This window comes from Gorilla gorilla, chromosome 12 (assembly GCF_029281585.2).
Source record: "Gorilla gorilla gorilla isolate KB3781 chromosome 12, NHGRI_mGorGor1-v2.1_pri, whole genome shotgun sequence".
Taxonomy (NCBI): Eukaryota; Metazoa; Chordata; class Mammalia; order Primates; family Hominidae; genus Gorilla; species Gorilla gorilla.
In genome coordinates, this window is record NC_073236.2 from 25,270,431 (window position 1) to 25,287,423 (window position 16,993).

General features: G+C 40.5%; 1 protein-coding gene across 2 annotated transcripts in view; it reads left to right on the forward strand.

Annotated features, from left to right (window-relative positions):
• Positions 1–343: 343 nt before the first annotated feature.
• LOC129526391 (ATP-binding cassette sub-family D member 1-like) overlaps positions 344–16,993 on the forward strand; it is a 51,680-nt gene continuing 35,030 nt past the window's right edge. Inside the window, exons 1-3 of one of the 2 annotated variants that reach the window (XM_063695507.1) lie at positions 344–494; positions 3,368–3,476; positions 6,146–6,202. The gene's annotated coding sequence lies outside the window, so the exon portion shown is untranslated. Of the gene's footprint in view, positions 495–3,014; positions 3,037–3,367; positions 3,477–6,145; positions 6,203–16,993 lie in introns of those variants that run through there. The other variant, XM_063695508.1, reaches the window with a different exon arrangement.

Genomic DNA, 16,993 nt, shown 5'->3' on the forward strand with positions numbered 1-16,993 from the left:
AGGGGGCGGCGGGGACAGGACCCAGGTCTGTGCCTGCGCACACCCTCGCGGGCCAACCCCACCCCCCCGCCGGGTACCTGTCACGGCTACTGCCGCGGCGCGCGCCCGCCAGGTTAAGCCGGATGGCGGGAGGAGGGGTGCGAGGCACGGGGTGCAGGGAGGGTGGCACGGCGCGCGCGTGCGCAGGAGTCGCCGAGCAAGAACTTGTAGTGCGCGCGCTCGCCGCTCGCTCGCGTCTCGGAGGCAGAGTCTGCGGCAGCGGGCGGAGCGGGGGGCGCGCCTATGCTAGTCACGTGGGCGCTGGGGCGGGGCCGGGGCGGGGTCGGGCGGCCGTTCAAGGCAGGGGGCGGGACGTCTCCGAGCGGCGGGGCCAAGGGAGGGCGCAACAGCTGCTACCTCAACACTTTCTGACCCAATGGTCACCCAGCGCCGGACTCGCTGCGCCCCGGCGGCTCTAGGGACCCCTGGCGCCTACACTTAGCTCCGCGCCCGAGGTGAGCCCAGGCCCTAAATCCTCCGGGCGGGGGTAGGGGTGAGGGACGCTCCTTTTTTGTTGGGGCGGGGGTCTTGGAGGCGCGAAGGCACTAGGCGCCTCGGCGGATGGCTGCACCCCTCGCCCGCGGCTCCCCGTGTCTTTTGGGGGGCCGGGTGCGGGCGCGGAATCCGGGAGGTGTCCGCACAAAAGGCCGAGAAAAACTCCGCGACGCCTCCCTCCCTCCCTCCGCCGTCTCCGCGCCCGCTCCTCCTCATTCAAACCCGGCCGGCCTGAGTGGTGTCAGCTCAGTCCTGGCTGCCGCCGCATGAGGAAATGGCCGAGGAGCCGGAGCCGCAGGTAAAGGGGACGCGCCCCCCGCCCGCGCCAGCCGGGGCGCCCGCCCGGTCCTGCGGAGGCTCCCGCGCCGCCCCCGAGGCGCCCGGCTCTCGTTGTCTTGTCCCCTCCCCAGGCTGACCTCAGTTCCCCGTGTCAGCTTTCTAGCGGCTCCTCTAGGGCGCGGCCTCCCCAGCCGGCTCCTGCGCTTCCGCCCACGGGAAGGTGCGGGCGATCCCGGGCTGCATCCGCTCTTGGCCGTCACACTCACACTGCACGATTTAGAAGGGCTTGGGATGCGGGGTTCCCTGAATCTCCGCCGGGAGCGGGGGTCCGGGGGTCTGCGGGGGTGGGCGGTGGGGGTCTGTTCCGAAAAGTTGGGTCGCCCCGCGGGCGGGTCTCCCAATTTGCCCAGTCGGCCCTTGGGGCGCGGGGGGAGGGAGGACGTCGGCGTAGGGTCCCCAGTGATACCCCGGGAAGGGCCGGGGCAAGTTGGAAATGGTCAAAACAATGCGTCTGGATGGGCAGCATTGCTTCTTATTGTAGTTTTAATCTGCATTTCTCTAATAGCTAGTGATGATGACCAGTTTTTCATTTGCTTATTTGCCAGTTGCAAATCTCTATTAGTGAAGTATCTGTTCACATATTTTGCCCATTTTTTAAAAGTTGGGTTGTTTTCTTATAATTGAAGTTTATTTTTTCTTATACTCATAATTTTAATTCACACATAAATTGTACATATTTATGAGGTACAATGTGATGTTTCAGTACATTTTACATTGCATAAGATCAAATCATGGTAATTAGCATATCCATTGCCTTAAACATTTACCATGTCTTTGATGTAAGAATATTCAAAATCCTCTCTTCTAGCGAGAATATGAGTGTATTTTAAATGTACATCTATTTGTTTTCTCACAATCCTATAAAATGATAGCTTGAGTCAATGAGTTATCCCCCCAAGTCCTATCAACCTTGTCTATTTTAGTGAAATTTAATATTGTCTAGAAAACACTAAGCAAACATAGTTATTCAGAGAGCATAACTGAGCCCTCTGGTTATTCTCTGTAACCCACAAAGGAAGCTGAACACTTGATGTAAACTTCTTCATCAGAGTAAATAATAAGAATCCTCTCCATTACATACAAAAGAAAAGATAACTGGAGAGATAGTCTCTGCTCTGAGGTTATTATCCTGTGGTCTTTGGTTTTGGTACATTCTCCCCCACCCCATGCCCTTCTCCCTCATCTTTAATGAGTATCTGTATGTATGGCAGAACAGTATTTTTTTTTTATTATACTTTAAGTTTTAGGGTACATGTGCACAATGTGCAGGTTAGTTACATATGTATACATGTGACATGCTGGTGCGCTGCACCCACTAACTCCTCATCTAGCATTAGGTATATCTCCCAATGCTATCCCTCCCCCCTCCCCCCACCCCACAACAGTCCCCAGAGTGTGATGTTCCCCTTCCTGTGTCCATGTGTTCTCATTGTTCAGTTCCCACCTATGAGTGAGAATATGCAGTGTTTGGTTTTTTGTTCTTGCGATAGTTTACTGAGAATGATTTCCAATTTCATCCATGTCCCTACAAAGGACATGAACTCATCATTTTTTATGGCTGCATAGTATTCCATGGTGTATATGTGCCACATTTTCTTAATCCAGTCTATCATTGTTGGACATTTGGGTTGGTTCCAAGTCTTTGCTATTGTGAATAGTGCCGCAGTAAACATACGTGTGCATGTGTCTGTATAGCAGCATGATTTATAGTCCTTTGGGTATATACCCAGTAATGGGATGGCTGGGTCAAATGGTATTTCTAGTTCTAGATCTCTGAGGAATCGCCACACTGACTTCCACCGTGGTTGAACTAGTTTACAGTCCCACCAACAGTGTAAAAGTGTTCCTATTTCTCCACATCCTCTCCAGCACCTGTTGTTTCCTGACTTTTTAATGATTGCCATTCTCAAAGAACAGTATGTTTTTAAGTGTCTGCAGTCTTGGGCCAAGCTCGTTCTATTCCCCACTCTACAAGAATCACAAGAGCGCTAGGATTCTGTTTGGGGTTGCTGTGGACACAGAGTTCTTATTACAGAACTGACTTATTCTCAATAGGAGGTAAAGACCTAGAGGTGAGGTCTCTGAGCAAGGGAGTCCCATCCCATCCTCTGCCCTCTCTGTTGGCTGTTGTCCTCTCATCTTCATCAGGAGAGTTAAAATCATGTAAAGTTTTGGCGGGGGGACTAGATGGTGGTCTCTGCGGCCCATAGACAGGAAAGTTTGCTTATACCCAGCTGGGGGGACCACTAATTGACATTCCTTTCCCCTCCCAGGGACCTTACAGAGTCCCCTTACCCTCACGGTACTGGGGGACAACCCGTGGGTGTAAGGCCAAATAGCAATAACCTTGTTACTTGCCAGGAATTGGGTCAAGATTTGATTTAACAAGCTTGGTTTTGGGAACTAAAAAATGAAAAAAGGAAAAGCCATAATCTTGAAAGGCAACAAGAGAGAAAACTGCTAACAGGATCTTGATTAAATTTCTCCCTCTTAGAGAATGTTGGACCGACGACACAAGACCTCAGACTTGTGTTATTCTAGCAGCTGAACACACCCCAGGCTCTTCTGACCGGCAGTGGCTCTGGAAGCAGTCTGGTCTATAGGTAAGCATGTCCAGGGCTTACAGGGAGAAACTCCCAGAAATCCAGCTCTGCCTTGGGTTGCCCTGGTTCACGTCCAAAGATGTGCTTGGGCCACATCTCTGGAGCACAAGGTGGTAGACTGAGAGCTTTGATATTTCTACTCCTACGGCAGATGAGCTGGTATAACTCCAAAGGTATGGAATTTGCTGTTGTCTGTGACCCAGCAAATAAAAATAGAAAAATAATTCGATAGAAAAATAATAGAAATAGAAAAAATTTAAAAAACAAGCCAAGCCTCATTCTATGACATTTTAGGCAGTGTGATAATATGCATATACTGGTCACTTTAATCTTTCCTACAGGGGCAGCTGGTTGCCCTAATGTTGGATGCTCTGTTCAAGGATGGTGAGCTAGTGTTCAGCTCAGGAAGCCACTCCACAGAGATGGCCACCAAAAGGGCTTCAGTGGTCCCATCTCAATTAACACCTGAAACACTGTTAATAATTACAGTAAAGGTCACAAATGGGTTTTTATTAGTGCAATTGATGGCTTACAAAGCAGCATGATGGATGTTACAATTATATGACATTTTAAGATCTGTTAATCAACTAACGTGTTTTGGAGACAGCCCACCCTTGCATAAACAGGATAAAGGTGTATGAGGGTGGCCTGTAGTGTATATTTAGAGACGACACCCAAGGCTTGATCCTCATATGGTCCTATCTCCAGGAAGGTTTAGGAAGATTTTGGCCTCTGAAACATTAGGAATCTGTTGAGAATGAAGCTTTCATGCTTGGAGCACCTAAAGTGCGGAAAGCTTACAGAAGCTTGTGTACTGTGTCTGCTTGCTACTGAATGTTCTGTTAAATGAATATCTGTATGTGTGGCAGATTTGGTCGGAGACCTACTTTTCATTATAACCTGGTAGCATGATTATAAAGGTGTAGCTAACCTTCAGCTAACTCAAACTTCTGTCGTTGCTCCTATCTACCAAAAAGCATTTAAGAATTCTGCATGACCACTTCAGTTTAGGACAGTTTGCAATTCTCACCTTCCTTAGAGGGCAATTTAGCTACTTATTCATGTCCCATGAGGGAAGTCATTCTGTGCCCCAAAGCAGCTTATCAAAGTATTATTTCAGACTTCATGCAGTACTCTCCCTGAAAGGAGTTCAGGTAACATCTATGGATGTCTCGTGCCCTTTTTGGAGATTAGTTTCCCAAGGAACTTGCTTAGCAATCCTGGCTTGTCACCTGAATCTGGAGTAATTTGAGTGTCTTCCAGTTCTCTTCCTCAGTAGAGGATGTCTGAAAAATCCAGTAATCATTTAATAAGGCTGCTTATGTCAGAAACTCAAATTCTTACCTTTTTGGTGTTTTGAACATTTTCCCCTGTTATGATTAGTGTATTCTGCATAGACAATCCAATTATTCATCCTGCTGAAAAGTAGCGGATGCCTATAGATGCCTTTCTTTTTGTAAAAGGTATTGTTTTTCCTGAGACCTGGATGAATTTCCAGGAGCCATTCAAGGACATGAGAACACCCACTTAGAACTTGAAAGGTTCCCCTCATGGCCCTCAGACCAGGCTAATGAGATGCGATAATTTGAACTCCGGCACTCCTTTCCTCACAGGCTGAAAGACTAGCACAATATTAGTGTCTATCTGTGCTTAAAGGTTGGAGCTATTGATCAGAGTCCAAAATTAGTTTGTGTAGGGGAACTTTTCTTAAAGACATAAAAAGATACCATTTAATATATTGTTTCCAAAATGTGTTTCTCACACATTTCCACTGTGAGAAAGAGGTTCTGTGGTCAAATAGGTTAAGAAACCTCAGCACACTCTTAGAGAATCCCAGTTGTTATCAGCAGCAAAAAAATGTATGTGATCAGTTTCTTAAACTTATTTAAATGTTTGAAAAGTTAGAAAATTGTGGCAAAGAGCATTAATTCTTGAGTCTTGGGAGTGTATTACCTTGATGAGAATGTTTGTGTATTTGAAACTAAAAATGTGTATCAGTTTATATTGCCACATACTGATTTTTATGGCATAATATATGGTGTAGAGAGCAGGTTGTCTAAAAACCAATATTGGCAAAATGCTGAATATTCAGCATGGTTTTATGAAGTTGACAGATGTGGAGTGTATTTTGCATGTGTCTTAACTTACAGATGAGGAAATGAAGTAGCAGAGAGATTAAATTAGCCAAGCCAGGGGTTTCGGTGCTAGGAAGTCTTGATATTGTAAAACATAGCCATATAACTTTAAGGAAATGAATCCAGACAAAAAGAAAACAAAATCATTGTAAACACATAATCCACTTTAAGTTCACAAAATGTTTTAAACATAATTAAGGCTATGCTTGACTTATCTACTTGTTTATTTCCTACCAAGGATGACCGGGAACTAGCCATTGATATAGAAACATTCATTATTCTTACATTTTCTTTCTTTTTCTGTGTCCTCTCTCTCTCTCTCACACACACACACACACACACAGACACACACAAACACACACACACACAGTCTCAGAACTACTAGTGCTGTATCCTGAAATTGTTTCTTTAGTTCTTGTCAAAATTCCTCCGATTTTATTTTTTGTGTCCTGAAATACTGTTGACATTAACATCCTCATTGCCTTCCAAAATATCTGACTTTATTTTTTGTATGTGCTTTTTACTCTTTGGTAGAGTTATGGATTCACTACCAGATTCTACTGTATGCTCTGACAACTATGACCACAATGGGTGAGTTGACTGATCTAAGTGGTGAAAAACACTGGGAGCATCAATGGCAATAACAGCTTTCTATCAGAGACTTTAAGCATCTTTGGTAACATTGTTTTTGAACCAGAGTGGAAAAAATAAGATCAGGTCAGAAGAGGGATGCTTGGTACTCAAAGATTGTTTGTGACTCTAAGTAATTAGCAAACAAAACCTTAGGAAACTATCAGAATGCCTGTGTATGAGACTCTCTCAAGAGTGATCCAAGAGAGTAGAGAATCCTACTTGGAGAAAGAAGGTGGTAGCATTGGACAGGCAGCAGAGGAGCCCTCAGCATAAAGAAAGGAGCTAAGAGACCCTGTATCTGTCCCTCACCCTTCAGAGCTAGTGCCCCAAACTCAAAGCCATCATCCCATTGGATGGAGCCCCTGCCTCAGGTTTAGTCACTTGATCCTATTTGAGGAGAAGCAAAGATATCTGTGACTCATGAAGAGCATGAAGGTGGTGGAGGGACTTGATAATTAGGAAATCAAAATGGGCAAGAATAATGTGTGACTACAAATGGGACATGAATTTGAAGGAAATTTAAGTTAAATTTGCTGCCACACATGATGATCAGGTTCAGTAATAAAGAATTGTATTTAAATCTTGATTCATTAAACTTTTTTGAGAGTCCTAAACAATTTTTATTACCAACACATAGAGACTTGTTTCTAGAGAAAAATCAAGTACCAGGTGCCAAATAACAGATTTACATGAGAATTTTTAGGGACAACACATTGTAATTTGTAGCGCAATCATAGCCAATTTGAACCAAAAAAAAAAAGTCATGTATGCATTTATGTTGTTTCTTACTATTTACCTTTCAATCCTTTGCACTGACTCCAATGAATTGACATCAGAAATCTGTGCTGGAGTCAACAATGAAAGGTGATGTCATAATATATATTGGAGATGGGAGGAATTCAGGTTTGTGAAATTCAGTCTCAGAATTATTCATGGGAAAATAGTTTTCTGGACACTGATTCTAAAATTCTTTCTAAAAAGTTGGGTCTTAAGTAAGCTAAGTCATATTTATCATATCTTTTAGATTCAAGGAATTTTGTTGTTCAAATAAATTGGTCATATCACCGCTCCATGTGGCAAATCTCTAATATATTTTTGCATTTGATGTTTGAAGTAAAATGCAGCAACCTTACATAGAGCTTTATAATAAGCTTCATGTGTTCAAATATAATTGGTACTTTTATAACCGATGCTGTTTGTTATACTCAGAAAGTTATTTCTTATCGTAAGATTACCAATATAGTCACCAAAATATTTTTTTATATTTTGAATTAATTTTCCACATTTAAATAAAGCAAGCGCTGCTGCTGTTGTTAGTATTCCCTTTTAACGTCTCCCCAAATTAGTGTTTTATTCTGTACACTTTATGAGATGGCAGCTTAACAATACCCTGAATATGGCCCAAGGATTCTACAAAAGGAAATGCTGGTGTGTTTGTCAAAAGTGTTTTCTGGCTGGGCATGGTGGCTCAAGCCTGTAATCCCAGCACTTTGGGAGGCTGAGGCAGGTGGACCACGAGGTCAGGAGTTCAAGACTAGCCTGGCCAATATGGTAGAACCGCGTCTCTACTAAAAATACAAAAATTAGCTGGGCATGGTGGTGCATGCCTGTAGTCCCAGCTACTCGGGAGGCTGAGGCAGAAGGATCACTTGAATCCGGGAAGCAGAGGTTGCAGTGAGCTGAGACAGCACCGCTGAACTGCAGCCTCGATGACAGAGCAAAACTCTGTCTCAAAAAAAAAAAAGTGTTTCCTGTGCAGATTATCTATTCACCACTTGCAGATTTGAAGTTTACTAAGCATGTGTGATATCTAAAAGTTCATTTGAAGAATAAGTTTCAATGCCAAAAATGTTTAAAAGTGGGATATAGGAAGATGATGCAAAGATCGAATATCCAAACATTTCCATTTTCACCAGGAGGACTTAATAGAATGTCTAACAGCTACTTTTAGATATTTCTGAAATGTGAGAGGGGTGAGTTAACACAAAGTAGACTGTGAGATTAAAATGTCTGTTCACTCTAAAATCTCAGCATTCACTCTCTTATTGTCAAGTTATTCATCAGACTCTTTCCAGAGACAACCTAAATGCAAGCTCTTAGAATATTACAACATCTTTTATATGAGATGACAGGAAATAATTTCATGGCCTTTTAAAGGATAGATGAGGGATTTGAATACCACTTTCAGATTAAGTAACTCCTCTATTGAATATTACACTGTTTTATGGTTCATATCTCTATTGTGGTTGAGAGGTATTGCCAGATTTATTCGCTGACAAGTAAATATTATTCAGTTTATAATTAATATCCATGTTGGGGGGAGATACTTTCAGTCTATGTTAAAACTATCTTCAATGTTCAGTATCCTGTTCCACATAAAACTTTCATGCCCTAGTTTTAGCATTCATTGATTTTTATGTGAATCAGTTGTAACTGTGATCATTACAAAATGGTGATTTTTTTTAAAAAAAGTAGTTTTTCTGTGTTTAATAAGTATCATTCTATTATAAGGAGAGCTGTTCCTACCCCTATTTGTTCACTGTTACTATGAACTTATAAATTCTTACATTATTTCAATGAATTACAATCCTTTCTGTCATTATTTATTTTGATCTTTAAATGGTCCCATATTTGGCCAGTGGGACTCCCTAAAAGCTAGCCCCTGTGTCCTTTTGACTTGACATGTTCCCATCACTTTTTGAGCATTTCCCCAGCCCTGGAATCAGCCATTTACCCAAAGAACCTCATGCCCTTTAGAAACCAATCAATATTTTGCATTTGGTATGCTGATTGCCATTGGCTCATTGCTACTTGTAGGCCTTTTTAATATATAGATGAGAGTACAGTTATACATATTGACATATACAGATACATGCACATATGCAACAATTTTAATATGTTTACACAGTATATACATTTATATGTGTTCTGTAAACTACGTATTATTGTTTTGCCTATATGTTTTTAAATTTACTTAAATGGTATTAAGTTGTATCTCATTTTGTTAGTTTTTTGCTTAGTAACATAAGATTATTCTTCTTGTGCATACCTTTTGTTGTTGCTTTTAACTGGTATGAAAAATTGCACAGCATGCATGCATCCCCTAGTGAGGAACACATATATTGCTTCCTACCATTTGCCTTCACAAAGAGTGCCACTAAATGATTATCCTTATGCCAGACCCCTATAGACCTGTTTGAGTATTTCTGTAGGAATATGAAACAGGACTTGATGGGCCATGGGATTGCATATTTTGAATTTTACTGAATACTGCCTATTGCTCTCACAATGGTTATACCAGTCTGCATCTCATGAACAGTGCATGATGGTTCCTACACATACACGTTCACAACAACACTTGACATTATCAAACTTTCTAATTTATATAATCAATCTAATAGGTCATAACATATTGCATTATGTTTTACTTTGAATTTATGTGATAACTTATGAATTTGAGCATCATTTTATGTTCTTATAGCATTTGGGATTTCTTCTGTAATGGTCCATTCATGAACTTAGCCCGTTTTTCCACTAGTGTTCCTATCTTTGTCTTGTTAATTTATGTGTGCTGTTTTTGAATATTTTATATTTTAGAATAAGTTAATCAAATTTCTTTTAAAATTATGTTTAATTTTCAAAGTGATTATGTTACATTTGTAAACAATATAGCAATGATTCACTCTTTTTAGTAACATTAAAAACATGATGCTATTGTTTGGAGGTTTGTACCCCCAAACTGCATGTTGAAATTTGATCCCCAATGTCGGAGGTGGGGCCTAATGGAAGGTGTTTGGAAGATGAATAGATTAATTCCCTCCCTTGGAGTGAGGGTGAGTGAGTACTCACTATTAGTTCTTGCAAGAGCTGGTGGTTTAAAAAGAGACCAGCGGCTTCCCGCACCTTGATTCCCATCTTGCCATTTGATCTCTGCACGTGTCAGTTCCCCTTCATCTTCCACCATAAATGGGAGCAGCCTCAGAAGCAGATGTTGGCATCAGGCTTCTTGTGCAGCACACAACTGTGAGCCAAATAAACCTCTTTTCTTTATAAATTACCCAGCCTCAGGTATCCCTTATTAAACAGACTCAGATGTATGGAATCCCATTCAAAAGTTTGGACTATCGCTTTATGTATTCAAATCATCCTTCATGTCAGTTTGAGACATTGAAGTTATGTTCTCTAATCCGTCATCTGCCTGTTAGCTTTGGCATTGTTGTTCTTCATTCTCTTCATGACAGAACTTTTTGCCTTATTATTTTACTTTTGAAGTTTGAAATTTTCCCACTTTCAGTCTACAAAGGTAATTTCTAATCCTCATAGTTTTAATTTACACATTTAATGCTTTAATCTACTTAGAGTCTACCCTTCAATATGGTGTTAGGTAGGGATTTGGTTTCATTTTTCTCCCAATGGTAGGCTGATTTTCCAAATACCATCTATGAAACAATTCATCCTTTTTCCTTGTTTATGTAATCATCGTCAGTGACATATATCTACATAGGTTTATCTCTGAGCTCAATATTTTGCTCCATTGATACTTATGGCATCCCTACACCTTTTTTTATTAGCATGATTAGTTATTAATGGAGCCTTTATATGTTGACATAGATTTTGTAGTAAGTATGTCAATATTCTAAAAAATTTTGAAAAATACCTATGTGGGCCCTGTGGTGTTTGGGAGAGGGAAGGGCTTTAAATACTAGGTTGATTTCTTTGTTACTTGAGTATTCTATTTCTATATAAATATATTTTCTTGCACTAATGTTAGTGTTTTATATTCGTCTAGGAATTTTTCCATTCCATCTAAGTTTTCACATTTATTAGCATATAATTGAATAATCTTATTTTAAAAAATTTTAGTTGTGTTCTAGTTATGCTCCCTTCTTGTACATTTTATTTGGATATTCACTCTGTTTGTTCTTGATTATTATTGCCACAGGTCTATTGTAGTAATCTTTTCAAAGAGACACACTTTTGTTTTGTTAATCTTCTCCACGGTTTTTTCTTCTCCAGTTCAGTGACTTATGCTTACCTCTTTATGTTTTGCTTCCTTATTACTCCATAGACTTTGCCTTGTGCTCCTTTTCCAACCTCTCTACTTAAATGTGTACTCTTTGCTTTTAACCATCTTGACTTCTTATTAATGCTTATATATTGGTAAATTTTCTTCTAAATATTGCTTCATTGTATCCTACAAACTTTGTCATGTTATTATCAATCAGTTCTTAGTATTTAAAATATTTCATGATTTCCCTTTTAACATAAGAGGCATTCAGTAATGTGTAATTTAGTTTCAAATGTGGGTTTTTTTAAAAAGCTAATCATATTACAATATATTCAGAGAACAGCGATATGATATTGATCCTGTGGACTTTATCCTGTGGAAGCTTTCTTTATGGTACAGAGAGCTATGATGTTGGTCTGTCCTTGTGCCCTCATAGGTCTTTTGCTGTTTCTAGAAGGTGTTAGAATTTTCTCTTTGTCTCCATTAGATACTTAAAGCTGATATATTTCTTCTTTCTTGAATTTTGGGAAATTTATCATCATAAATTTTCACATTTTATTTTGCATTTTTAGTTTTCATTTCTTCTTAGATTTTCATATTCTAGATGTTAGATAGCTGTTTTTATCCTCCATAACATTCTTCTTTAGTATGTTCTCTTTATTCTTTTCTACTACTTTCTGGGTAAGTTTCTCAATCTAATCTTCTAACTCTAAATTAATTAGCTTTTCACATGTATCCAAACTACTATTTATCCCTCAACAAGTTATAATTTTTTGACAGTCATACTTTTACAGTTAAGGCTTTCTCTTTTATTTTTTCTTACGACTCCCATTCTCATTTCATGTTTCAACATCTTCCTTTGTGTCCTCTTATCCTTAAGAATATTTGTCATGCTTACTTTAAAATCTTGGTCAGTGTGTTCCAGTAGTTTTGCTACAGTCGGTATGCTGTTGTTCAGCTTGCTGTATTTCTTTTTCAGTAGTTGTATTCCTCAGATATCTAATCATGTTGGTTTGTGAACTCAGATTTTTTGTGGCTGTTGGCTACTCTGGTCATTTGTATTGGGGAAGGACTGAAGGACAATCTCAGTCTGCTGCTGTTCTTGCAACATAATTATTAATAGCACCCACTTTTTCCTTTCAAAAGTGTCCTGGTGTGGGCAGGAATTATATAGTCAGTCTCACTGAAATCTAGGACGTAAGCTGTGTCATTGTCAGTAAGTTTAAAATGAAGAGAAGTGATGTGCCCCAGGGTAGAGAGTCTCAGGAACCATGAAACACTGACCAGGCAACTCCTCTGGGTTGTGAAAAGGAAAAACTTTAGACAAGGTAAATTTAAGAGTTTAATAGTGCAAGAATGATTCGTGAGTTGGGAAGCTTTTAGAACGAGAACAAGTTCTGAGAACTGCAAGCTGGCAACGTGGCCAGACAGCATTATGGACAGAAAATGGAAGTGAGGTCCAGAAACAGCTTTGTTGTTTACAACTGGTTACAGCTGGATGTTTTGTCTTATTTGAATCAGTCAGCCACCCGCAATTGACTGAAGCTCAGCTGCTGCAATTGACTGAGACACAGCTATCTGTTACAAGTGTATATTCTATTCATAATTATGCTGTTAGTTTACACACTAGGTTAGCTTGCAGTTTGTTGCATAAGGACTCAAGTACAGAGGCAACCACAGGGAAAATTTTGTTTAATTAAACAACTATATCACCTTGAAGCTCCTGAACAAAGCAGCATTGGAGGAGACAATCTCTCTGGTTTGTAACCTGGGCTTTGGAGATGGAGGCAGGTGGAGGAGTGAAGGCCCAAGGATGGCTCTTCAGCCCTTCCCTGTTTTCATCAGCCAGCCTAATGCTCTCCTAATTTTACTGTAACTACTCCTGGGTAGTTGCTGTTGTTGTCTATGGAGACAGGCAGGGATGGTCACTATTGTTTCCAAATGGCTAAATTGCGTGTGTTTTGTTTTGTTTTGTTTTTTCAGAACAGCTAGTTTATTAGTTGTAGGGTTATTGTAGCTAATTTGAATAAAAATTAAGCCTACAAATTCACATGGTATTTGATTATGTACAATTTAGTTTAATTCTTTAGCTCTGACCCAAATGAAGTGATATCACTAACCCATGATGGAGTCCTCAGTGAAAGTGAAACGATATCACTAGCCTATAATGGAGCCATCAGTGAAAGGTGTTATGTGTGTGTATGTTCATAAACATACACACAAATGTTAACTATAGAGTTTCTTGGACACTGTTTCTAAAGTACTGGTAGTTTCAGCTTCTGTATGTAACATCCTTTTCTTTTTGGGTCTAGTTGGATACAAGATAAGTAGATCACAAGAAGTCTACTTCTTCTTCCTAGCTGAATTGACTAGTAGCTAAAACTTTTAGAAAACTGTTGGATTGCCTGTGTATGAGATTCTACCAGGTTAGGCTATATTAGTTTCTAGGGCTGCTTTAACAAAGTATCACAAACCAAGTGGCTTAAACAAAAATTAATGATCTCATAGTCCTAGGGACTAGAAATCTGAAATTGAGGTTGTCAGTAGGGTTGGCTTTCTATGAAGGCTATAAGGAAGAATCTGTTTGATACCTCTTTGCTAGCTTTTTCTGGTTGCTGGCAATCTTTGGCATTCCTTGGCAGGTAGACTCTTGTCTAGAGTAACTGCAGCTATTTGACCAAAAGTGTAAGTCCAAATTGTGTTTGTATCTGAGTAATATGCTTTTATAATTCCCCAGCCCACAGCCAATTGAGTTGATGGTAGTAACCTATGATAGAGCCACCCATGAAATGTGAATGAGAAACAAAGATTTATATACAAGTAAGTGTATATATACATATATACACATAACATACACGCATGCATACACATACACACACAGAAACATAAAACAATGAAAGAGAAAGAGAAGTTGATATTTGTAAAATTCACTGTCAGGCATATCCTTGGAAATACAGAGTATCTTTGACACTATGTCTAAATCTTCTCACTGTAGGATCTATAGATAACCTTCTATTTTTTTTTCAGACCAAATTGGATAAAAGAGGATGAAGTCATGAAAGGGATGCTTCTTCCTCTTAGTATATTTGTCACTCTAAGTTAGTAGTATCCAATCCCTTAGGAACCTCTGAGGTTTTCCATTTATGAGACTCTCCTACTACTAGAGTGGGCCAAAGGGAGAGAGAATCCTATATGGAGCAATGGGGAGGTAACAGGTGACAGGGAGGAGTGAAGCACTCAGCAAAAAGAACAGAGTTCATGAAACCGTAATGGGTTCCTCACCTTCTAGAGTTCTACCACCATGTGAGGCTGGTGCTCCAAACCCAAACCCACAATCATTTTGTAGGGAGTTCGTGACTCAGGCCTACAGCTACATGGTCATATCTTCTGGGCAGGAAAGACAGCCATGATGGGTGAAAGTAAAGAAGTGACAGAAGGACTTAGGAATCAAGAATTTAGATGGGGTAAGAGGCATGTTTCCTTACAGACTGCAGTTACATTAGAAATAAATGCCACTGGCCAGGCATGGTGGCTCATATCTGTAATCCCAGCACTTTGGGAGGCCAAGACAGCTAGATCACTGGAGGCCAGGAATTTGAGACAAGCCTGACCAACATGGCAATACCCTGTCTCTACTAAAAATACAAAAATTAGCCAGGTGTGGTGGTGCATGCCTGTAATCCCATCTACTCAGGAGGCTGAGGAAGGAGAATTGCTTGAACCTGGGTGGCGGAGGTTGCAGTGAGCCAAGATGGTACCACTGCACTCCAGCCTCAGTGAGAGTGAGACTCCACCTAAAAAAAAGGATACACCTAGTTCAAATTAGTGATATACACATGAATATTTAAATGTCAACCAGATAGTACATCGTAGAGTAACTGTAGCTGTTTGATTCAAAAAGCAAGTTTAGAATTACATGTGTGTCCAACTATCTACTTTTATATTCCTTTAGCCTGCATACAGAATTGACATCAATGACCTATGATAGAACCACCAATGAAATGTGAATTATAAAATGTATATACACAAATATTTAAAGAAATATATATGCAGATATACATACTTCTGTCTATCTAAACACACGGAGAGAGAGAAAGGAAGAGAAAGAGAAAAGAGAGAGAGAATCGACAGAGAGAAAGATGAAGATTATGTGCTTACACTCAGGATCATCTATGGCCATACAGAATGTCTTTTACACTGTTTATAAACCTCCTCACTATAGGCCCTGCAGGCCCCTTATCCAACTTTTTGATTAAATTGGATAAAAAAGGAACAGGGCAAAAAAGGGAGACTTCTTGTTATTGTCTTGTCACCCTTAGTAGCAGGCACATACTTAGGAAAGTCAGATTTTCTGTGTATGAGACATACTAGAGTGGACCAAGGGAAGAAAATCCTATGCAGAGCAACAAGCGAGTAACAGTGGACAGGGAGCAGTGGAGCCCTTAGGGAAAAAAAACAGAGCTAATGGCCCTGGCAGGGTTCCTCACACCCAGAGCTCTACCACCATGTGAGGCTAACACTGCAAGCCCACACCCATCATCACATTGTATGGGGCAGTTTCTTGACCCTGTGTGAGAGCAGAGAAGACACCTATAATGGCAAAAACAAGGCACTCATGAAGGGATTTTAGTGTCAGGAAATGAGATGGGGTCAAGGGGATTTGTATATAGAAACTGCAGCTGAATTTGAAATAAAGTAAACCACCAAATTCTTAGTTTGTGCTGTATTCAATTGTAAAGAACTAAACATCGCTTGTGAGTAATTCAAACCAGAAAGTGAAGTCCAGGATGTCATATTGGTGTTGGACGATACATATATATATTTAAATTCTGTAGCACTGCCAAGTCTAAATTCAAATCAGTACCCTGGAGTGGCGCTGTCAGTGAACTGTGAGACAGAAATAATATAGAGGCTGTGTGCGGTGGCTCACGCCTGTAATCCCAGCACTTTGGGAGGCCGAGGTGGGTGGATCACGAGGTCAGGAGATCGAGACCATCCTGGCTAACACAGTGAAACCCCATCTCTACTAAAAATACAAAAAATTAGCTGGGTGTGGTGGCGGGTGCCTGTAGTCCCAGCTACTCAGGAGGCTGAGGCAGGAGAATGGCATGAACCCGGGAGGCGGAGCTTGCAGTGAGCCGAGATCCTGCCACTGCACTCCAGCCTGGGCAACAGAGGGAGACTCCCCCTCAAAAAAAGAAAAAAAAGAAAAAGAAATAAATCAATATAGATATAAGGATGTATGAACAAGGGAGGAAATGATTATATACCATTTATATATACCTATATGCATTCATATTAAATCAAGGCATGCACCCACAGGTACTGCAGAGAAATATAAAGGTTGAGATTAGGGAAGTTCCCATTCAAGGGCATTAATGGAAAAACAAAAAACTTTTGACACATGTGTCTGCGTGATCTCACTATAGGATATGAAGGTGACTTTATGTCTTGAATGAATTTAGATAAAAGATGGCCACATAAAAAGAAGAATGATTTTTCTTACTAGTCTGTTTGATACTCGAGTAAAAATAAAAAATAATTTTCAGACTGCCTGTATGTGAGACCTTACTATAATGGCTGAGGACAGCAGAGAATCCTCTTTGGAAACAGGAAAGCACAGCAGGGACGGAGAGTAGTGAAGACCTCAGGAGAAGAGAAAAAAGCTAACAACCCTAGAAATGTTTTCGACCCTGCAGAACTCTGCCACAATACAGGGTGGTACTCAAAACCCCAAATAC